Genomic DNA, 23,197 nt, shown 5'->3' on the forward strand with positions numbered 1-23,197 from the left:
TGGGAGATTCGTTGGCAGATTTGTTCGCTGTGGTTTATAAAGCAATTTGAGGCAAATAAAGCGTGTCGCGCGCGCTGCAGTTGCAACATCGGTGGAAGTCTCCCCAAAACGAATATATGAACCAAAATGCGCTAATCATCTAACGAACATGTGTGAAATGTAGCGTAGCAAAGAGGTGTACCATTTGCCCAAGAAGAGAAAGAGGGCGAACTTGACATCAACCATAATGATATGCCCGAATCGTCGGTAGCTACACGTTTCTAAATCGCCCTTGATTGAACTTAATCCGAATGATCGAACGGGTGATACTGTTTGATTATGAAACGTTTCACCAGTGGTCCGCGGGTTAAGGTTTCCAGAGCACAAAACTGTGTGCCGATGAGTGTTGATGATCTCCTGTTAGAAGCACTGTATTTCAAAAGTGCTGCTCGGACAAACAGGACAGAAACTCACAACTTCACTTTGATTATTAGCTCCAATCAAACACATTCGTTTGACCATTATGTAGCTAAACACGCACCATCGTAATCCAAATATACAACTCGGCCACCGAATTGAAATGTCAAACATTCGATCTGCGCCGTAATGCAACTGAAGCTAAACAGCCTAAAGCTGTAACGCCCTCCGGGACCAAGCTGTCCACGTAGAGCCGCGGTTTCCTTACGAACATTGCAAGACAGTCGAAGGTCGTCACCGTATGCATTCCCCCCTCTGTATATGCACCGCATATACACAACGTTGGTGCGAATGATTTATGATCGTCATACACTCCGCCGATCGTTTCGCTCAAAACTCAGGGGAGTTACCGTTGAGGTTGGTCCTCTTACTCGAGTAAAGCGAAGAAAAAGGCGAGCCGGTTCATGTGAAGATAGCGGGTCCCGATACGATCCTGCCGATGACCTAGCGACCTTTGAAGCTAATTTGGTCCGCAGTGGTCCATATATTGGAAAACTGAGCTATTGGAGATCGGGGTGCATAAGTGCACGGTGCTCCAAACGGGAAGGTACGCTCCAAAAGCTGATAGAGAGGACGTGCCTTTAAGAAGATGGACGAGCGAAACCGCCATGGAGTACTTATGGGTTCGCTTTGGACATTGGAAAGGAGCTGTGCCGGCACTCATAGGATTAATGTTGCTGTATGGGAGGTTTTGGACATAGCCGACGACACACCTCACATTCTTCCCACTGTCGGCTAGTGTCTGGAGTGTTTGGCCGCACACTTCGCCACGCCTTGTGCAAAAAAATAGCATGTTAAAAGGCTAATTTTTCCAATTCATTATTGCACAAAAACACAGTGCACAGAACATGGAGCAGCACCAGAAATTATTAGAGAATGTCTAGACAGTGTAGACACAGTGATCTTTTTTTTTCTCTCGTTTTACTGGCCACATGCTTATACATGTTTAAGCTCATCGATTTTAAGGCTCCAAAGCGAGTTTTTCAGCATAAAAAAACAAATCCAAAATTGCAAGCAAAGGCGATAATTATGCTTCATAAATATATCACAGCGTTACTGCAACGTTCAAGCGCCGAACTGTAGAATAATCTTAACACTTAATCTCCTCCAGCATGGAACGTGGACGGGTTTTTGTTACCTTTCGTGTTAATGTGTGTGCCGCTCCGAGCAGATTTGTTGCACAATGTCACGTCAGCAGGAAGCAGGCGCTAGGTGCTTGTTCTGGTCAACAACGAGCACTCCCACCTTTTCCCCCGTTGAGCAACATGTAAAATTTCATGCTCGGTGTCGCGCGAAGCGATAGTGACACAATATTTTAGAATACAGAGAGATAGAGATATAGAAAGCGAGAGAGCGAGAAAGAGAGAGAGAGAGAGAGAGAGAGAGAGAGAGAGAGAGAGAGAGAGAGAGAGAGAGAGAGAGAGAGAGAGAGCAACTTCTAAATGTGTGGCGTAGTGTTCAACATGGAGTGGCTTGCAGCTTGGTGGGAGGGGTTTGTTGTCTTTTTCCTGGGGCGCGTGTTGATCAAGCGCACTAACCAAACACGGTAGCCTCGCGATGCACATACATACGTATTTAGCCAGGGTCATAAAAATGCAATCGAAAGCGGAACTGCAAGCCCGGGCCTGGGTTGACAATCGCTCCACCGGTTTTATTGAGCATGCTAGAACAACCATACAAGCAAGTCTTTTGTTCCAACCTATACCACCACCCGCTCAGGAGAGGCGGCTAGGGGATACCTTTCCACCCAAGAACATCGAGCGATAGCTTCACTGCAAATAGAATAATCAACCGAAAGTGCAAATACAACAGGGCCCTACTGCGGTGAATGTGTGCTTGAAAGTGCATGTTTGGTGCTTTGACCACGTACAGCAGCAGCATTGCCGTTGCCCTGTTCTCCCCACTATCCCCGTGGCCAAATGGGATTGGTTGCCAATGGTTATGGCCTCAATTTTGCTACAGCCGCTCAAATTGACCACAGGCCTGCACCGGCCTAAAGTGTTGCGCGGGATGTTTGGAATTATGTTGCAGTTTAGTAGCTGGCCTACTCTACCTAGTTCCATGTAAGGAGTGTGGTAGTGGAGAGGAGGTTGAGTTTTTTTTATTGCTCTTTACCGTTTTTCGTTTCCCCTATTGTTTTCTAACGCGAACGGTGATGCCTGCCTGCTGTTTGCTGAACGCCGTTTAACGAAAACGAAGCAAACGAAAACGGAAAAGTATATCCAAAGCCATAAGCGATGCATAAGCGGCATAAATCCGCTCTCCGCAGATTGAACGGGTGAGAGGAGGATTTGTTGGGGCGCGGTGGAATTAGACTAAACGATTCGTACAATCTGATCCTTTCCGGTGGCAAGCGGCCCGAGAGACAAAGAGAGAGGTATGTGTTATGAGACAGTTATCGTAAACATATGTACACACACACACTCACACCACTACACAGCAGCAAATCTCGGTGGCCAAACGGCCTCGATTAGATTTCGGTGTGCAGCAGCCCTACCAGCGAACGAAAACATTGAAACACATGGAACGTGCCCAAGAACTGCTGCACGAACCCAATCGCTGTGTATCGCAGCAGCAACAAAGTGTCGAAGTGTTGTAATGACGGGAAGTGTGCTTGCGAGAGAAGGCTGCGGACACACGAAGCACAAGCAGCACATATGTACCCGTTTATGATGTTTCTATTATTGTGCAAAACTGCCGAGAAAACTGGCAAATCGTGCACATTATTGCGATCCGGGTCGGTCGTGTGTGTGTGAGTGCGGGAAGCAATGATCGGGTATCGAATTTGACAATCGAATGTCACCACACACAGCCCCACCAGTGTTGTGGAAAGAATCGAACCATTAACCTCAATTGGAAGTAGCGAAGTAGTTTCGTAAAATTAAAACTGATCATCTTCAGGGAAATTGAGCTGCAATGGTTCTCCGACGGTAGAGAGCGGCTGCCCTCCCAGCTGCTTTGGCCCGCTGGCGAAGGAGGTCGCAAATTTTGACGGCGTGATCGAACTACCGCACCACTTCTCTTGCACCACCAGCATCACGGACGGAACGGAACCCACGGAAAACGTTTTTCCCTTCGGGCGCTAACCTACTAAAAGGGCTGTGGACCGATGGAATCTAGTTCAAATAATTGACTACTGAGACTGAGTGCGGCTGAGGTCAACCGTCGGTCCGAGAGGATGGTACCGTGACAAACACAGTTGCACAGTTGGTTACACAGCATCTGGGGCCCCAAGACAGCGAAAGGTGCCAATAATACCCTAATTTTGGTTTCACATGCCTCCGAGAGAAAGAGGTGTCTATAAAACACGTGCAACACCATCGAGACGCTGGGACACACAAATCACAAGCGGGCCCTGCGTGCTCAATGTGACCGAGGAGTGAGGCACAATTTATGGGGTACCATAAAAATATTTGTTCCGCAATGAAATTTTAACGAGATGCGCACACAACATCTCGCGCATTCTTCCCGCTTTCCTTGGGTCATTGCGGCAATGGATGGGTTCGACGCGAGCAAGCCACCCCCGAAGCATCGCTGTATAAATCTGCTTGCGGCGGCGTAGCAAAACCGGCAGAAAGAATTTTACATGATGAATCCTTCCAGACGCCCGCTTTGTGTTGCCTCCTTTCCCAGAGACCATTCCAAGAGCTCGCAGGGCTCGGGAAATGTGCAACCAGACGGTCCGCGCCCGCAGGTCATTGGCTGGCCTACCCCATTGGGAAGTTAACTCGAGATCAGTGACGGACGCGCTTTGTGCCAGGAAATGGAATGTAGTAAATCAATGGATGGAGTGTCTTACCAGCGCAGTTTCTCTGGGATCGATTTCTGCGCCGGTTATTCAAATGAAGTGACACTCACTGTACTGCGCGCAGAAAGAACTTGCCCAGGACGGTGGCAACATTGTAATAGGCTAAGTTCCGACGCTGGAATGATGGTTTATTCATGTGAGAATGAATTTTGCCCAGTGCGAATTTGGAATTTAATGGGCAATTTTGAGGTTAGCTTGTGAAAGGAGATCCATAAACATCTTGGTTTTATCTCGTTTGGTCCCCAGATAGTTCGGAATCGCATATATTTTCTTGGATCTGGGTCTGGGGACTCCTTAAGAAACTCATTGAGAATCTTTTGTCACAAGCCTGGCAAGTCTGACGATAGTCTGATTAACTATGAAACTATTATTTAAAACTACGAATTCTAAGAATAACTCTAGCTATTTATGTATTCCTCTGGCTTATTTTGATAACTGATTATCTCATCCAAACGTTGCTCGATATGTTCCCCGTCTCTCGGTTGTTGTCCAAACGCACCGATTGGTAGGATAAGCTCCAACAAAACTTTTCCAAACAAAGTGTGCCGTTAGCTTTGACCTTAAGAGTGAGCTGTAACTGCTACGGGCGCAATTTATCATCCAGCTCTTGCTTTGTTGTGACAGCGAGTTAATTTTTGCCTCTTACGTACAAAATACTTTCAGTGACTAGCTGATCAACACACAAACAAATTCGAGATCCGTATGATCTGATTATCTCATACACTATCTTGTCGTTCGATCGACTACGATCGATCGATATCAAGCCGAAAACCACCGTGCCCTGACAGCAAGAGATCAAGAGGAAAACGTCAGCTTGGCGACGAGAAAGCGAACCTCTGGATACGCCCTGGAGCAGCAAATAATCGACAGGGCGGCACACGGGATGAAGCGGGGAGGGTTGATATATCCCCTTCAACGGTCCCTTCGCCGACTGCCGTCCCAGATTTAGCTTCTCATTTAACATACGCCTTATTGCATCATACGGCAGTACACCACCAGGCCCCGTCGCCGTTAAATAGGCGTTCGAATTTTTTGTCGATTTTCATCGAGCCCGTGCGTCCGATTTGCCAAACGGGATTTTGTGGCCACTACTGCGCGCTGGATCGTAATCTTGGTCAATTATTATGACAAGCTTCCTACCGGTTCGTTGGGCAGCAAAGGCGAACGGCCGGGTTGTAGCATTGCGTGCCGGGTGTACAGTGCCCCCAGGGGCTTCATCGAAGACGGTGGCGGGAGTAGTTGGACAAATTACGGTCGTCATCACAGGGAACGGGGTGCCACCCTGGGTAGGTTAACTTTGCGCGTTATCTTTGCATAATAGCCCCACAATCCAATGCGCAGCATCCAGTTGGAGGTGCTAATTGGAATTGGGGAAGATTGCCCTGCCACATTCTCTGAATTAAGTCTCCAACGCATGGAAATGCTAGGGTATACCAAAGGCTATATCGTAATAGCGCTCTGGAATGTATCGAGCGAACGTAAGTGAAACTAAATATGTCACCATGCCACTCAATTTGATGTGTCTGTTTAATCAGTGTGCCCATTATGCTGACGCGATTGTAACTCTCTCGTAACTCCAGCAGCAGCGGACAGTAAATTATGCTGTGACGCTTTTTCTTCCCAAAACGCGCTACCGAATAATACGACAATAAACATGTCGAACGATTTCCATTCTCCGATTGTCAAACACTTTACCACGTTTTGTGGCGTATATGTGCAAGTTGTCGCAGCCTTATGCCCTGTACGCTAAAATGTCAATTGTCCACTGTACGCCAAGGCACAGAGAGCAACCCAAATCACTTACTTCCATCCGACACTGGTCAGATGCAAGAGTGGGCGGAATAAATTATGCAATTTGCGATACGCTTTAAGTAAGTATCTTTGCTTCATCGGTACGTTAAAGCAGTACACTGCACGGGGAGTAACCCACCTATTTCCCCCTGATCAACGGTTAATCGATCACCTTCGCTCCCCGTTTTTTTACATTATTATTAGACAATCGCCTGGCACGGCAATGTCACAGCCCGCTGATTTGCCTATTCTTTTCGCCGGATCATTTGTGTGCAGCCACTTAGCGTTTACTATGTGTGTGTTTTTTTGCTGAATACTTTTTTTGTTGACTCGACAGACGTGAACTGTTGCCAACTGCAACCGAGAGCTGGTGTTTGGCTTGTTGACATCGCAAGAGCAAGTGGCTACCACCGTAGCACTAACGTAGCGTATTATGTAGAAAATGGTTGTTTCTCGTGCCCTTCTCGCTAGGGTGATTGATAGCGAACACCGCCCGCTTGTTCACTGCGCTCCATGTGTGTGAGCTTTTGGGACGTGTGCTTGCAACATGATCGTGGGAGTCACCCTTGAGACAAAGTGCGATGCTGTGGAGGGTGTTTGTTTCATGCACATTATTCTGAGATTGGTTGGCCGAAAAAAGGTCCCAACACAACAATGCCACAATAGCACTGATGCTCCTAAACCGCTCGTTATACATTCCCCATTGATGATTCTTCATTTTAAGGAAATTAATGCAAATTATAGTTCCGAAGCCTCGATTTTCGTTAAACCTTCAAAGAGTTCACATTTAAAACCACATCTTGCACTCGCTGTTATTAAGATCAAGATTGTTCAACCTTACTAGCAAAGTGAACTTAAATCTTTCCGTTCTGCTCAGCAACTTTACCTGTAATGAAATAGAAATCAGATAAATAAATTACTACTTTGTGTACAAAACAATACTCTGCGTCAGGAAAACAATAAAGCACAAGCTAGCTGTAAGCACTGCTGACACACCCCAAGGACACCACCATGACACGGATGTAACGCCTGAAGACACAAAGTTTAGTTGCGATTTAATTACAACGTAAACGATCGGTGAGAATATGTCCCCGTGCCCGCCTGTCCCGGCAATCGTTGGCAGCGGCGGAAGTAATGCTGACCGGTCGAGAGTCGCGCCGGACGCACTTGTCCGGACCGTCGGCGTCATCGGCGTAGTCGTAATCGGTGGTGAGTCGGTGCAAGAAACAAATAAAAATGTTTAACATCGATTTACATAACACAGCCTCCCGGTGATGGGGGTTCGGGTAACCCTTCCCCGTTTGTGTTTGCGCAGGGCGATCTTACTATGTCGGTGACCTTCAGAGCAAGTTAAAGACGTGTAGTAGTAGCAGTAGAGGCAGCGGACACGGGTGACAAGAAAACAAAGGCTCCATCAAAAACGGACGTTTGTGTAGAGAGCCTTCGTCAAAAGTACCAGAAACTTCCTCTAACCTTCAGCAATTTCAGTTCTCCTGAAGTACTTCTTGAGCTCACGTGCCCGCGACCACCGCGTCTCTTTAGGTCGTTAAGAATTGGCGCCCGTGTAAACGAGCGCGCGCGCGCCGAGCAGACATTTGACCGGGCGAACATGTTAACAGCTAGTTGTGGGTATGATATACCGAAGACAGGACAATCTTTGCCCATCGTCTGACCCCGCTTATGGTTCGTTTTTTGCTCCTCTCGTTCCTGGATGGTAATTTAACTCCAAATTACCATATTAATCTTGCTTACACAAATCATTGAGATCGACGACCTTGAAACCGTTGCTCGCAGAATCGTGAGGTTAAGGTTCACAGCTAAGCTCACATACTTCATAGTCGCTGCCCAATATGATCGTCAAGAAGAATTACTCGCTTTTTGAAGAGTTACCCACGAAGGTAACCTTCAATTTGTTGGTGCACTAGGTCAACCGAGCAAAAAAAAAAAAAACAAAAAACGGAAAACAAACAAACAGAAACGTAGCTCCATCACAGTTAAGCCCTTGGACGATTTGTACGATCAGATGCGCGCCGCTGTAGTGGTTACCCTTTTTGGTCAGTAAAAAAAGAACATCGTACCATTTGGTTCTACTCCGTTTAACACTACGCGCTGTTGGATGAGCCGACTTGGCCTGATGAAGAGAAAGTTTTAAAGGCAGTAAAAACATTGGCCAGACTTGAGGGCTTCGTCACACACGGTGGTGTGCGCACATCATCGTAGCTAACTGGCCACCCCAAACTGCCACTGAGTATGCAAGTGACGCACGGTTTAGGTCTCGGTCCACATGCAGCGTAGAAGTTGCCGCCACCGTGTGGCGTGGAAGTGAACGGAAGTGAAATCACGTCGGCGTTTGTAAGGCGACCTCAATTGTCGGTACGGATCAAGCCACTGGAAGCAAAAAACAAATGCGCAGAAGCATAACGCATATCGAACGCTGCATAATCACAGCTAGACGCAGAGAACGACTGGCGCTTTCGGACGCAGGCCTGGATGACAGCAGCAGCAGCACCGTCCGGGCTAATTATGCTTTATGAATGCATAAACGTCACAGCTGGTTGGCGCCGTCAGCGCGAGATGGATTTATCTTTCGCTCGCCACCCTGTCCGAGTCGTCTATCATGCGCGCGAGAAATGTTAAATGGTTGTATGGCACGCGATCGGTATCGTTCACGATCCTTTCAGATATCCAACGAAACGACCGAAGATCACTCACTTTCGCAGTCAACCAAGCCTACAGAGCGCGTGTGTGCGTACGATGGCTAGCTTGCAGGAATATGAAACCAGGAAGCAATCCGGGAGCGTGCTATTTCCATGAAAGCGAAAGCAAACCTCCTTCAGCGAGCGTCACGCATTTTACAGCAACAGCAAGAACTCCTCCAACCGGCCTTGATTGCAAAGAAAGGAGGCATAGAAAGGTTAGGAGGCGCTCTTATAAGGGGCAAAGCGTAGCGTACCTCCCCAGGAATCTATCCAATAGGCAGTCGTGCGGGTCAGCAGTTTCCGCATTGATTCGTGCACAGGTAGTAAATACGCTGGCTGCAATAACGGCTGCTCCTACGCCTCAAGAAGCCATTCGTTACGTCCACCGGGTGTCCTCCTACGCACGCGGCGAAGAATGCCGTCAACAGGCGGTACTCGGGCGTTCGCCAAACTCGAGAAGATGCCCGTGCCGTGCCATACCGTCGCGTCGAAATCGTTGTCTTGTCCTCTTTGGCTTCGATTGCCCTTTTTTGGCAGGACACACTATTTTTTACTCACATTCGGCATTCTGGGGTGCTTATTGTGCTAACTGCGAGGGAAACAATTGATCGCCACTGGAGCAGTGTATGCATGACCCTGCGGTAACTGAAGAGATCGACAAAGATGTTCGTGTACCTTTATTAAACCTTCACTCTCCGTCCGTACACGGTCCGTGGTGGTCAGCGGCAAGCACGAGATGAATGATAATTAATAGCAGATTACGTTATGCCGCAAACGGCTACCGCATACAGAATATGGAACGTCTTGATGATGCCCGTACAACGGCCCGGAGTACAGCCACCCCAGCAGGGGTACGGCGAGCATTGGTGGGCGACCATCGGTCAACCAACGAAAAGACAAACGGTAGTAGTAATCCGGTGGTGATATAATCAGGACCACTCTTCTCCGGTAGCAGCGGCTGGCAGTTTCTTGTAGGAGGGTGCCTTTGTTTATGATAAGCCGGTTTTCAGCTGCCCAATGTGGTTGGCCAGTCGGCGATTAGTATCGCTAATATGTGGTCCGCCTGTCATCAAGGTATGCGGGATTTATCGCGCCGGGCCGACTTTACAAGTCTGGTGGTAGTGACGACTTCAACGAGAGGATTATACCGTTGTAAATCGTTGCATTTGAGTGGAGGTTTGAAAAAAAAAAGAACTCTTCCGAAGGATGGCTTGCCCTTGAAATGTCACTGTCTATTAAGGGGATTAGTTCTTCATTAAAGACATGCTACAGCCAATGTCATGTGCGGGTGGAATCAATTTGTTTACAGCAAGCTTTTTCTAATACCACCGATGTCCATATTTCTAGTTCATTAGGAAATAAATCTATTAAAGGATTAGTTCCTTATAGTAATTCAGTCAGGAAAAACGACCAGGGGTTGCATGGCCGGGATTAGTTCATTATCTTGACATCACTTTTGCTATGGCTGGTAAATGCGAAGGACAAATATCAATAATCCACAATTTTTGGAATGTACTAAAGAGAGCCACTACAACTTCAACCACTCTGTGTTGCACTAAACGATACCTGAAATGAAAACAATCTCACCGTAAACAAGGTATTTTATTCGCTCAAAAACACATACAAAAGTGTCCAAAAACCGGAATGCATGCTCTGTTCATGACGCAAATCTGTTGCAAAAGTGTCTTTACGTTTTCTGTACAGGGCATTTTTTACATCTAGTTGTTATTCCTGTAATCCTGACAATGATTCTCCAAGGACCGAACATCCTCCCACACGATGTCCTCCATCCAAAGCAAAGTTCCAATTCCAGCCCTGCAACAACAGTCATAAATTGTGGCGACTTTTTGCCACAAAACCCACTACACCCGTCCGCTAACTTAACTCCTCCAATTGGATGACTTGCAACCACAGCGTAAACATCCGCCCTTGCAATGCCATTCGGCTGCTCGTGATGGGAAGTAACCCGCACGTTCCTTCGATTCTGGTGACCGGTTAAGAAGCTCAAAAAGTAGCTGCTTATGCAAAGCCTGAGGTGTGTAAGAGACTCTCGAAAACGAAACCATTTCGCGCTAGAGGTAGCGCATATAGCCACACACTTCATTCCCGGTGTGTTGGTTCCGGATGGTTATAATCAATATACCGAATACGTAACGAATTGACCACCAATTACCCCGGGACAGCGTCCACGGCGTAGGCGACAAGGTTTTCGTTTTCAATTATACGCCACCTCTCCGCTGGCAAGGAGACAAAATTATAGGAGCAGCATCACTCCACCGACATTGGCCTCTATCCGGTCATCCAACCAAGTGGTCATCCAACCAACCAACCAACCAACACGCAACAAGCATTCATGGCTGTGAAGTGTCATATAAGTCGAAACTTCTTCATTTGGTAGTGGACAACTTGAAGTGTTGACCAGATGTGCTGGCGATGGCATGTGACTTCTGAAGTTACCGCTCAGAAAAATGCACAAAGAAATGAAACCAAGCGACCGATCCGATAATTAATATCGAAAGAATCGTGGTTGTCCATAAATTTGAAGATGAACATTTTGCATCCTTACTGCGAAATCTCCCCGCCGTCGGGTGTTCGGGTTCCGTTAGATCTCTTTCGTGCGGGTTTTGCGAATGATCTTGCGAGCCCGACGTGGGTAGACAATCGGGCAAACAATAATAATCTGCCTGTTTTACCGCCACAGAACATCACTCTCGCGAGCAAGAGAAGCCGACCGAGTCGCGCTATGGAGTGCGGGATGCGGTTTTTACGCAAATGCATTTTATGCGCCTGTTGTGGTCAGACGCATTCTCTGCCCCATACGCCAGCCAGTGCGGCGGCGAGGTCTGGCGAGTTGAGCTAAGCTAGGTAGTAAAATAAAATCAAAGCGAATACTCAAAGCCATTTCTACCGCTGAGTAGTGGCAGCGGCGGCGCAAACGACTGATTGCGGTTTGGGCTGGCTTTTCGTGCATTCCGGCAGCACTGCCCTGGCAGGCAGCAGCATTTTATGGGACCATTTTTAGAAGGACTGTCCGCGAAACCGCGACTTATGCGATAACTCCGGAAACCGTTAGCCGATCCGTGGTCGCGGTCGGTGGCATTTTATGGCTGCGCCGTATGTGTGTTATAAATGATTTTCGCCGACCGGTGGACCATCCGTGGTGTTGTGGGGGGGAATGGAGACTGGAGCTTTGCTTTTATGCGACATCCTGTGACTTTTGTGTGTGTATGTGTGCATGTGTTTGTTTCAGTGGATGGTAATGGAGGCAGCAACAAGGGCGCGAAAGTAGGCGGCTGGATGCAATCGTGCGGCAAATGTCAACTGATCAACCCGGGTGCCTTCCTGTATTTTGCTGACCGACCGAGATGGAATGGTAGTGACGCTGGTAGGTTTGGTATCCAAACGCGACCTTGGCGTATATTTTTATATTTGTATTGATGGCTCGGTCCGATTGCCGGATCCGGTGAAACTTGTTCAATTTAAATAATGCCAAAGGCACCCCAGAATGATTGATCGTGCTGGGATCTGTACGGTTTAGGCATTAATTTGTTGTTTTACTGGTGGCATGCTGTAGAGTGGAAACGAAAAAAGTACAAACTAAACGCATACGTGGCGGACAAAGATAACATATATGACTGACAAAAAATAAAATTCATTTTTCACAATAGACAAACGGAAGTGCCTTTGGTTACTGGTTCGGTTTGCCGAGATTTAAAAAAAAGTACCGCAGCAATGGTTCGATATGTAATATCTTTGACATAAGATAAACGAATTAGTGAGCGTTTACATTGTAAAAAACATCATCCAGATGTGGATTTTTTAAAGACAACGTCTCTTTTGCATCAAACCATCTATCTTCCACCTCAGGGAATTATTCATGATAAAAGATCTGAAATGACCGTTGCAGTTCATCAGAATGATCATCAGTGCCAATTAGCATCATCATAAAATACTCGAGAAAACATCAGTGTTTACCTCCCAAGATCTCGAATCTGTCCGGTTTGCGAATTCTAAGAGCGACTAATTACATGCTAAGAAGGGTTAGCAAACTTTGCCCGAGGCGTGGTACGAAGATGCCCCACCACAGAATTGTCCTTTGGCTACTAATGAGAAACAGAGGCGGTGTTAGAATGAAAATTATGCCGTTTCAGCCACGATAACGACGCCAGCAAATTTCAAGTCTTTGATGGATTTATATTTCCCAGTTGGCGCAACAGGTCGTTGAAAGCGAACACTGACGAAAGGGCCTATGGAACAGAACTCGCAATATGCAAAGGCGAGATTAAAATGTATTACTTTGATAAAAGTACTCACTTTTGAAATGTGTGGAAAAAATAATGAGCCCTTGTAAGTATATTCAATGCCGGGGCTATACCCGAGGCTAGTCACCCCATGCGCGTCTAGTGCGAGATTAATAGCCCAAACCGAAAGACGGTGGGCATATAATTTATACATTTCTACAAAAGCTTCCCCCAGCGTTCTCTGTAGGAAATAAGGATAGCACGGACAGGAGGGCAAGAGCGTCGGACCAGCTCTGGCGAGGCTAGTGTTGTTGCTGCGCCCTGCACCTATCGGCATTGAAATGCTGACGAAGACGAGCTGTGCCATCGGCCAACAATTCGCATGAGTTCTTTGAGGTGGAAAATGCGCTTCAATCGTTCCCTCGAGACGTTGCGGTGCGTCGAGAAGTCGTCGCGTCTCGAACAACTCTCCAGGCCACTTCAGGCCGCTGCATGCTAATGATGGCGCGGCCTGTTGGGTGCGTGGTTCTTGCACACCATCCATCGCTATCTGTTAGAACGGGAACAGGTTAGAAACGCAGCTCCCAGCCGAGAACGTACATCATTCTCGGCCATTTTTTATGTCGCTATCTTTGCTTGCGCGTGTACCTCACACACTGGAAAGTGTTTTATCTCTAGCATTTCGCCCCCCCCCCCTACACATCTCATACCCACGGCACGGCTTGATGCACAGTTTTCCGTTGCGCTAGTGAATAGATAAGCAATTGAAAGTGTCATTTTTCATATTTCGGAACCAGCGGAAGCGAACTGGGTGTGGTGGAACAAGGCAGAGGGTATGCGTGCAAAGTTCTTAAGAGCGCAGCCAAGATACGTCGCGAGAGGAGAAGACAGGCAGGGCCACACTTTGTCAATATTTGCCCCGGGAGAGTTACCGCTTAATGATGACGCGGCGAACCACTGGCATTGACACTGCGCAAGTGGGCAGAACCGTCCGGGGCCTCTGGGATGGAAGGATGACCGGTTGGCATCGGACCTTGCCCGAGGCGTTTGTCCACCATACAATGTATGCCGTTCAACGAGGGCAATTGTATGCCGTGCACTTCAATGAAGAATGTAGCTGTAGGAAAATAGTTGTTAAAAAAAGCAAAAAGAGATTGAAGGAACAGAAACTTGCGATTGCAAACTTTTGCGTATGGAAGAATGTCTTTTCCGAGACACGAAATGTGAAGAATTGGTAGAAAGTTATTGGACGGAATAACGAGTATATGTGGAACAGGATGCAATGTATAAATACTTAAAAAAAAGAGCCATTTGGTCATTTCCTGTAACCGTTGTTTTTTGCAGTGCATTGTCCGACTGGCATAAGAAGTTATACCTTTTTGTTTTTGAGTTTCAACACGATCGCAGACACTTTTGCAAACCATCTTTAACATAACACAGCCAGCGAACAAGCAATGTGTTCGCAGCCATTCGATGTCTTGGGTCACCTTACAAAACCTTCCCAACAGCAACACACGCGTAATGTCTACGAAAGGACCATTAATAAATTTAATGTGACAGCTGGTCACAACCATAACGCTCCCTCCCTCTCTTTTTTGCAAAGCAAACAGCAACGAACACCAACAAAAAAAAACATGCTTATTTTCACATGACCTTGCAACAAACCCAAAGGCTGTGCGTTTGTTTGTCGGAGAAGCCCACAGAGCTAGGAAGCAGTGGATCATAGACCAAGAAAACTCTCGTCTCTCGAAACCACCGTGTCATCACGAACGCCAAGAGGTTAAACAAAGCAACAACAATCCACACACCCAAACAAACAATTACGGTAGAAAGTGAAAAAAAAAGAGTGTTAACCGTCAACCCACCATTGCTAAGGATACCGGATGCCAGAATGCACCATACACCGAGTGCTGCGGTGGGGCAAACTGTGACATGTCCTATGAATTATGTAAGAGCGTTCCCCACTCTAGGGGCTATAGAGAGACTCCCGAAAAGAAGCGTGACCCCTTACGAGAAGCGCGTCCCAATTCGCCTCCGGGTGTGGTCAATGTGGCGCAAAAAAAAGCAAGCTTCAACACTTGGAGGCCGAAACCGATTGCTTGCCCTTAGCACTGCACAGCAAAACAGAGCAAACGGGGACCCGAGGTAGATCTGCATACAATGCCTGCCGGTGGTGCCCGTGATTCGATCTCCTGCCGGGCCTGATCGTTGGCCCCGATTCGTCAGCCTGCCAAAGGTGTTTTATTCCATTGCGTCCAAGGGAGTGTTCGGATCGTGGTTGCGGTTTGAAATCTTCTTTATGATAGCCATAAAACACATCGCGCCCCTACGGGCTCTCTACTTTCGTTCGATGGACTTCGAGACACGGGCAATGCGCAGAACCGCGCTCAAGGTCTTTTCGTTGATCGTGTTGGGTTGGAACGCAACTGTGTCCACGATATTTTTACGTTTTTTTGCTATATATCTTAAGATAGGTGTTGTTCATAGAGCTTTAACAGGATCTAGCCGCTGCAATAATCTTCTACGCTGCGGTGATTGGGAACATTTCGCTAACAAGATTGATCCGAAAGATTCAGTGAGCGCGTTTCGCGTTGATTCAGCTAAAATTCCCGTTTGAGACGCGAAATGGCCAAAATTCCATTCTAACACGAAAGCACCCAATCAACGGACCCCAATCGGCGGGACCCGAACGAAATTCTGATCGTTAGTGACTCAACTTATTAGCACTCTATGGGGCGCGGAAAAGTTCTACGTTTGTTAGTTGAAAATTATCTCGCAAAGTTCACGTCCCAAAAAAAAGCCCCGCACACAATTAATTCCTAATGAAAAAGGGACCCCCGAAGAACATCGTCGAAGATCGATGATCCGCGAAATTTCACCTCCAATAATTAACGCTGAGATATTCCACCGATTCTTGCACGATTAGTACCGTTTGATGGTTGTTTTAGAGCTTTGCCGCTTTTTGTGAATTGTGTTTGTAAAGATTCGTCATAAATAAAGAAAATCTAACGGATTATTCTGATACCGGCGTGCACGCGCGTTTGTGTTGTAGCATTAGGTCGTCACATCTGTCGAGGGCTGCGAATGGGTTCATAAACCGTTTTACAACTCACTCTCAGCATCGCGAATGCATATACTGCTATCCGTGACGAAACGAAATAATACCGTAACTAAGGCAAAAAAATGTGAATGTTTCTGCGTGCCTTCCACTGTTTCAGAGGTTCTTTGCAAACTTCATTGCCCCAAGTCTCCTTCGCTCTCGCTATGCATTTGTTTAGTGAAGAGGACGCCCTTTTTCCCGCATATTTAAGCAGTACACATATAGTTTTATTTTTTCGCTAATGCAACACCGTCTAAACCGGCACCTGGAATGGACCATAAATCAATGCTTGCAGCACGCGGGGCCCACCTAGAAGCCCTGCGGGTTACAGTTAGCTTCCCGTATTACGCCCCTTAAAGGTTGCACACGCTAAACACGTCAGGAGGGTCTGAATCCGCATCTAGCGGTCACCAATAACCGTACACGAATGTAAATGCTTAAAAGCTAAAGTACGGGTCACGGCAGTGTTTAGACGAGCACCCGGTTGCAAACATGATCTTAGGGCACGAAAGGAGAGGGGCCAGAAGAAGGCTTCCTTGCGTTAGAAAGGAAATTAGTTGATTACGTCATAATCTGACGGTGGTAACCTTGAGCGCATACGGACAGCATAAATTCATAACCGTTAGTGGCGTGAGCGTATGGCGCACTGGCGGCGCGTTAGACACTAATCGACTACGGACGCATGCACGCACCAATGCACGCACGGTCACACATGCAACCGCCTACTCCACCCCTAAATTTTCCACCCCGATACATCGAAGGCTTTAATAGAGGGCTTGCGAACTGTGACTGAGCAAGGCAAGTGTCGGCAAGCAGAGATTTGACATTTTAGATGGCAATTTCCAATTACAACAACACCACAATTTTCTGCCACCCTCCACACCACACCACAACAAGACAAGAATCCACCCCGATTGATTGCTTTTACTATTGCTTACATGAGAACGCATTGCGCGAAGTTTAGGAGGTTGATTATTGGAAGTTCAAAGTTGAGGACCAAACCAAGAACAGGTGTGATCCCAATGTCTGAAATTTAATTATAAAAATGAAGGACAGTCCCGTGGTACAGTCGTCAACTCACACGATTTTAACAACGTGCACGTCCACGCGTAACAACATATCCGTCGTGGATTCAAGTCTAGAATGGACCGTCCCCCGTAGTAAGCACTAACTATCCGACTGCGTGATACTTATTAAGTCTCGAAAGTCTATATAGGCCTGCATGTCTGCGTCGGACGTTACGCCAAGTAGCAGAAACTATGAAAACACACAGTGGCTGGCTTAAAATTCCAAAGACTCAAAGTTGTCTAAGGATCTATGCATGCGCTCCGTGAGTATCCACACTTAAAGCCATCATCATCATTTAATGCAAACTAGCAAAACTTAATGCACTTACACACAATTGTTCCGTTTTTGGGAAGGTTTCACTAGATCCGGGGCGTTTCAGCCAGTCCAACAGTATTTGCTCGCTTGCTGGCAAACCTTCAGCACGCCTTCAGACAATGGTGTCGAATGTCGTTGACCTTCGGTAGCAGCATCTCCACCGCCACACCGAAGGATGCAATTTGTTTCCCGGGAACCAACAAAATAAGCGTTGCGAGCGCCACAAACACGGAGGAAAAAACAACATCCCCAACAGCATCAAATCACTATATAGAAATAAAGGCTAGACTTTTCCATAATTAATACCTTTCGCGAGAGCGTGATTTCATAACTTATCTGTTTCGCATTGACCACCGCACCGCGGTCATCATGAATGATGAAGTCATTTTCGCGCCGTTTTCGAAGCCTTCGCGTGAGCCTCATCTCTCCTGTACGGTAAGTTGGGCGACGAACGAAGACGTTTAGCTTGTGGCGATTGAAAAGAAGACACAGCGAAGAGGGATCCAAAGAGGGATCGCAAAAAAACTTTTGCAAGATGGTTGTCCAGCTTGTTCGAATTTCTTTATTGCGGCTGTTCGGTACCACAGGTATCGAAAGCACCCGCATTGTGACATTGGCTTCGCGTACGCTGTTCCACGAGTGTAAGCTGGCTTTTTGCATAAAGAAACAAGATGAGTTTGAGACTGAGATATGGTCGTTTGGAGATAACAACAAAATTAATTGGAATATCAAAAATATACAGCCGAACATTTACAACGCGTCTTGAAAGTCTTGAGATATTGGAATTCTGGTGCCCAATATGCAACAATATTCATGATTATAATCAAACAAAAACTCACGTTGCATCATGAGTTGCTACACATTAGTAGAGCAAACAGAGTACTCTTGTTTGTAGCCAAGAATACAGGCTTACAACACACCTCGATTGAAAACAAACGCGTGCATCACTATACTTTATTTACATTGATGTCGATCCTTGTGCGATTAGCCGCAATTTGCACTGCCAAGGTAACTTTGCGATGCTCCGATGTCATGGTTAATGAAAACAGCATCGCACACTTCTAACCATAAAGACACATCCACAGCAACACGTCCGGTGCACAGCCTAGCTATAACACCGTTGGATTCCATCGCACATCGCACGCAGAATTGCGGCCGATCCTTGAACTCAAATCGTGAAATGTCCATCTGTGAGAAAGTGGAACGTTGTCTGCTTTTGACGAGCAGGCCAGCATTTTTCCGTGCCGCTGTTGTGCGGATTGGCATTTTCGGAAATACTTGATCACATTTTCTTCATTGCTCGAGCTCTCAGTGGTGCTACCGTATAGGGAAATACTCCGATCCAACCGGAGAACCTTGGCACGGACGTCCTCCTCATGGCAAGTGCGTTCGCTCATAAAATAAACAGAATGCAGAATGTGCAACTCCACACGACCCAACCAAACATGTCCACCCAATCGAAGAAGCAATTGAGTAGTGTCCGTATGTGTGTGTGTGTGTGTGTGTCTGTGTGTGTGTGTGTGTGTGTGTGTGTGTGTGTGTGTGTCTGTGTGTGTGTGTGTGTGTGTGTGTGTGTGTGTGTGTGTGTGTGTGTGTGTCCATGGAAGCAGAATGAAATCTGACACTACCGACATAAATGCGCGACGTGTGGCATGACAAATTGAAGGTGACAAATCATCGGCATCTCACCGCGCCGAGGACGGATACCCTCAGCCACCGGTGTCGAAGGCTTGAGAGGCAGAACGACGTGCGCGGATCGAGTACAATAAATTCCTGCACGATCCCGGGCATGATCATCTAATTATCATCGAGAAGAATCAGCCGTCGAGACTTATCTTGGTGGTTCGGGAAGCCAGGCGACCACCAGATGGCACTGCTGCAGGAGCCGCGCGAGTCGTCCTGCCGGCAACGTACGTGTTGCCATTAAAATGCGCCTGTGTACATGAATATTCATCCTTTCATCTGCGTGAACTGGGATGATGGTGGAGCTAAGCTGGTTACATGTTACGTAGACGTTAGCTAGGGCAATGTTCTTAGGCAAAAGGTAATCTTAAAAACAGAGTTGAAATGGAAAGTGCTCTGTTGTAAAAAGCCGTTTGTCTATGTGAGGGGCAACGGTCAGTTTAAAGGGTAATCTATTTAAATGTATACATGCGCAGAAACAAAATACGCGTACAGTCCCCGTATGCTCAATGCTCATACGTAGAGCAATTTAAATAAGCCGGAAGCTGTAAAGGAGGAGGCAAATAGAGCTTACCTTGAAAAATAATATCATGAGCAACGTCATAAAACCATGGTATAATTCTGCAAAGAAAGGAGAAAGAATTCACATTAATGCTCATACTTCAGGGTGTCTCGGAAGCTGGGTCATAGATCTGCCCCAAACGCCTAAACGCCATACACAGATCTGTCAAATTGAAAACTGAGAGTTTGCTAACTCCTACAGTTTCAAATTCGTTCACCGTTTTTGCAAAAATGGCCCAACATGACACTACGTTTTCCCGAAATGGAACATTTCCAGCTGTGCAACTCCCGCTGCTGTTGCCCACATTCGTTATGGACATAAATATTCATGGAATGATCAATATTTGCCGCCATACTTGGGATCGCGTCATCGACACCTCACTTGACATTGAAAGTGGTGTTAGTGCGGGCGAAACGAGCTGCGTGTCGCCGTAAGTCAAACAAACAAACCGGGGATGCGGAAGGAATTAATGAGTTGGGAGCCCTATATCAACCGACGGTGACCCTCGTGTACTGGGCGATTTGTTTTCTAGCTCGATTTAATCTCATTATGGGAAATGGGATTGCTTGCTTGAATCCGGAGAGATTCTTGGCCCACTACTACCTATTTGTAATAAAACTGGTGAGCGCTGTTGCTGTCCATGTTTATCTTCCAATGTCAACCGGATCCTCCGAAGAGAGGCACATGGATCATTGACTGTTGTTCATGACATTTCTTTGTGCGATATGTTAAGGAGGGGTCTAGAAGTGGGTACAGAAAGCATTCAAGTTTCTAGAAGCTCCCAGATTCTGCCACGTGATCTCACAGGTAAATTGTGGGCATTATTCGTAACAAAGGAAGTGCGAACGCGGGTGTCCCGTGTGATCTACAGTTGGGTAGCGCTTGCACACAAGTCTCATTCAAGGGTGCAATTGGTGATGAAAAATTAGTCATCCAGAAGCAAACAATCATCCCTTTGCATGCGCACTTCGTTTGCTGCAATTTCGCGCGCCCCGAAGCCTCTCTGTCACGTACAGTGCGCCATTCAATCACCATGTAATTAAAATTACCATTTTTTACAACGCGCTGCACCGTTAAGAAAACGGCCGTGTGCAAACCGCACTCCGCTATAGTTGGTGTTTAGCTGCCACCACCCGAGAGATGGCGGCATGGCAAGTATGGTAAACATGCTAAAGACGGCAACAAAAAATAAACACCTTTCAGCTCTTCAACCCCGCCGACACTTCACAACTCGCGGGGGTTAGGCATCGTGCTCCCTTTTTCGCAACACAGCCGTTGCCGCTCTGTGAAATCCAAAATGTCGTACACTGTGCGATCACGTTTACCTCCCCTGCGGGAAACGAGGTTAATGAAAACTGCGTCGCGCAACGACACTAAAACAATAGACAGTCAGAAATTAATCTTCCCCGCCGGGTCTCTGGCCGACCAGATGCCGTTTTGTCACAGCAACCAGCGGTGGACCTGGGGGGATGATCGTGGGTGGGCTGTAAGATCGGGTAATCCGGAGACGAAGTTCTTTGCTGGAACATTTGGTCTCGCGCACACACGCTGTAATCCTCTAAGAGTCGTGCGATAAACGCAACACCAGTGACGCTTGCACCGTGTAACGAGCTGTTATTGCCAAGTGTCTCAATGCAAGGGCATCCAAGGTACACATTCGCTTGAAGCCCACACTACCCATTGGCGGATTGTTGCCACCGGCGGCTCCGGTACACGTGCACATGTGAGAAATAAACTCGCGTGCCCAAGGGGTGTGCTAATGATAATCTCACGCGGCATCACGAAGATTCCGTCAAATGTAGCCGCCGGTGCCGTTCGCAGCCACCTAGGTAAATGGGCAATAACGCAACAACAAAACGGTTGCCCGTGGTGCAATATGGAAGCGGCGGAGGAACACGGTGGTGTTGGATGTAGCTTCCTTGCACAGAGCCAACAGTCATTAATACTCACACTGTCCAAGACGCACGATGCACAATGAAAGGGTAGGAGTCGGGTACAACGGCACCAGCAGGTTCTCAGGCATAAATTGCCACTGTCCGAACAATGGAATTTTTCGTAAACCAGTGCGCGCTCAAAGACAAACCTAACAAGGTACAGCCCCGCACACGACATCATCCATAGCGCATTGGCTCAAGCGTTACGCAGCCAGGGGATTGCACACGGGTATGATGCGACAACGAACGTGTAATTAATTGTCGAATTGTTAAAGGCCCATGTCGGGTCCGGTGGTCTCCTCCGTCGAAACACAGAAACCCTCTCGGTGCGCCTTACCTTGAAAGCGAGAGTGAGCTGCAGATCTAGTTTAGTCACAACAGCATCACAGATTCATCTGTAGTACACTCTATGTGCAACCGACAGCACCTCATTGTTTTCAGTTCCCATGACTGAGTGACTGAGCTTCGCAAATGTTGTCCACATGGCGTGAGGCGTTAAGCGAAGCCCCAGCAATATTTTCGAGAGTGTCGAAAAATGTGAATTGCTTGCAGCCAATTCACAGCAGCGGCATTAAGCTCTCATCAACCATCGAACGACAGATGATGTTTCCCGTTCAACGTTCAACAACACACATGGTTTCCGTTCATGCGCAATCAAAAAGATCCTCAGACTTTGGTGGATGAAACATGATATCCTCCTTGTCTGAAGGTTGTCTCTTTCTTTCGAATGCCACACATCTTTCGATCCATTCAGACGACCTCTTACAAGGTCCAAAAATCTACCCATGTAGGCTCCCTTTAATCCCTAAGCGTATCGAATGAATCCCATGGCCATGACATAAACCCCCACCGAAGGTGATGCTATCGATGACCAACACGGTCCAGCCACACGAGAGACGACAACGACGTAGCAATTTGATCCCTTCGCAGTACAGCCTCGAACGATGGACTTATCATGCACAAGGTCACTGCTGGACCCTTGACGATGGTACGATCAGTAGCCATAATTAAGCAATCAAGCAAATCAGTATGTTATAATACATCCACGGCTCTTCCAGAAGAAGCGGATGGAATTTTAAAACTATAAACCATCGATACGGAAATGATCAACCGGTTTCGAGTAAATGATACATCAAGTACACTCTAAAACGATGAATATTGTATCTCGCAGCAGCTTTTCATTCTAAGTAATCATTAGAAGGAAACTGAAACCAAGAACATCTAAAGAGGGTGAAGATGAGATCATGCGCCACAGTATTCTGGCACAAACACTACCTCCAGGCAGCATCATATCACCAGAAAACAATAAAACCGCCTGCTCTCTGACATCCCGTCGCGTTGGGGGCACAGTTTGATTGATGTGCCAAAATGTAATATTTCACACACACACTCGATTTCAGCTCTTGTTCGGAAAGAGCTTCCTTGACGGTGAATTCGCCACAAGTAACCGATCCCATGGCAGCACCACTGCTCCACTGGATGACCTCATTTTGTGGACGAGCAGCGGGTTGAGTTCGTACGAAACGTGGCTCAAATTTCG

General features: G+C 47.0%; 1 long non-coding RNA gene across 3 annotated transcripts in view; it reads right to left on the bottom strand.

The window, feature by feature from the left end:
* Positions 1-4,620: 4,620 nt before the first annotated feature.
* Positions 4,621-23,197, bottom strand: part of LOC121596050 — a 48,841-nt gene continuing 30,264 nt past the window's right edge. The window contains exons 4-6 of one of the 3 annotated variants that reach the window (XR_006005240.1): positions 19,736-19,782; positions 17,492-18,124; positions 4,621-6,941 (exon numbers count right to left, since the gene is read on the bottom strand). This is a non-coding gene — a long non-coding RNA (uncharacterized LOC121596050). Of the gene's footprint in view, positions 6,942-17,491; positions 18,129-19,735; positions 19,783-23,197 lie in introns of all 3 variants that reach the window. The other 2 variants (XR_006005238.1, XR_006005239.1) reach the window with 2 other exon arrangements.

The sequence above is a fragment of the Anopheles merus genome, chromosome 3R (genome assembly GCF_017562075.2).
Source record: "Anopheles merus strain MAF chromosome 3R, AmerM5.1, whole genome shotgun sequence".
In the NCBI taxonomy this organism is placed as follows: Eukaryota; Metazoa; Arthropoda; class Insecta; order Diptera; family Culicidae; genus Anopheles; species Anopheles merus.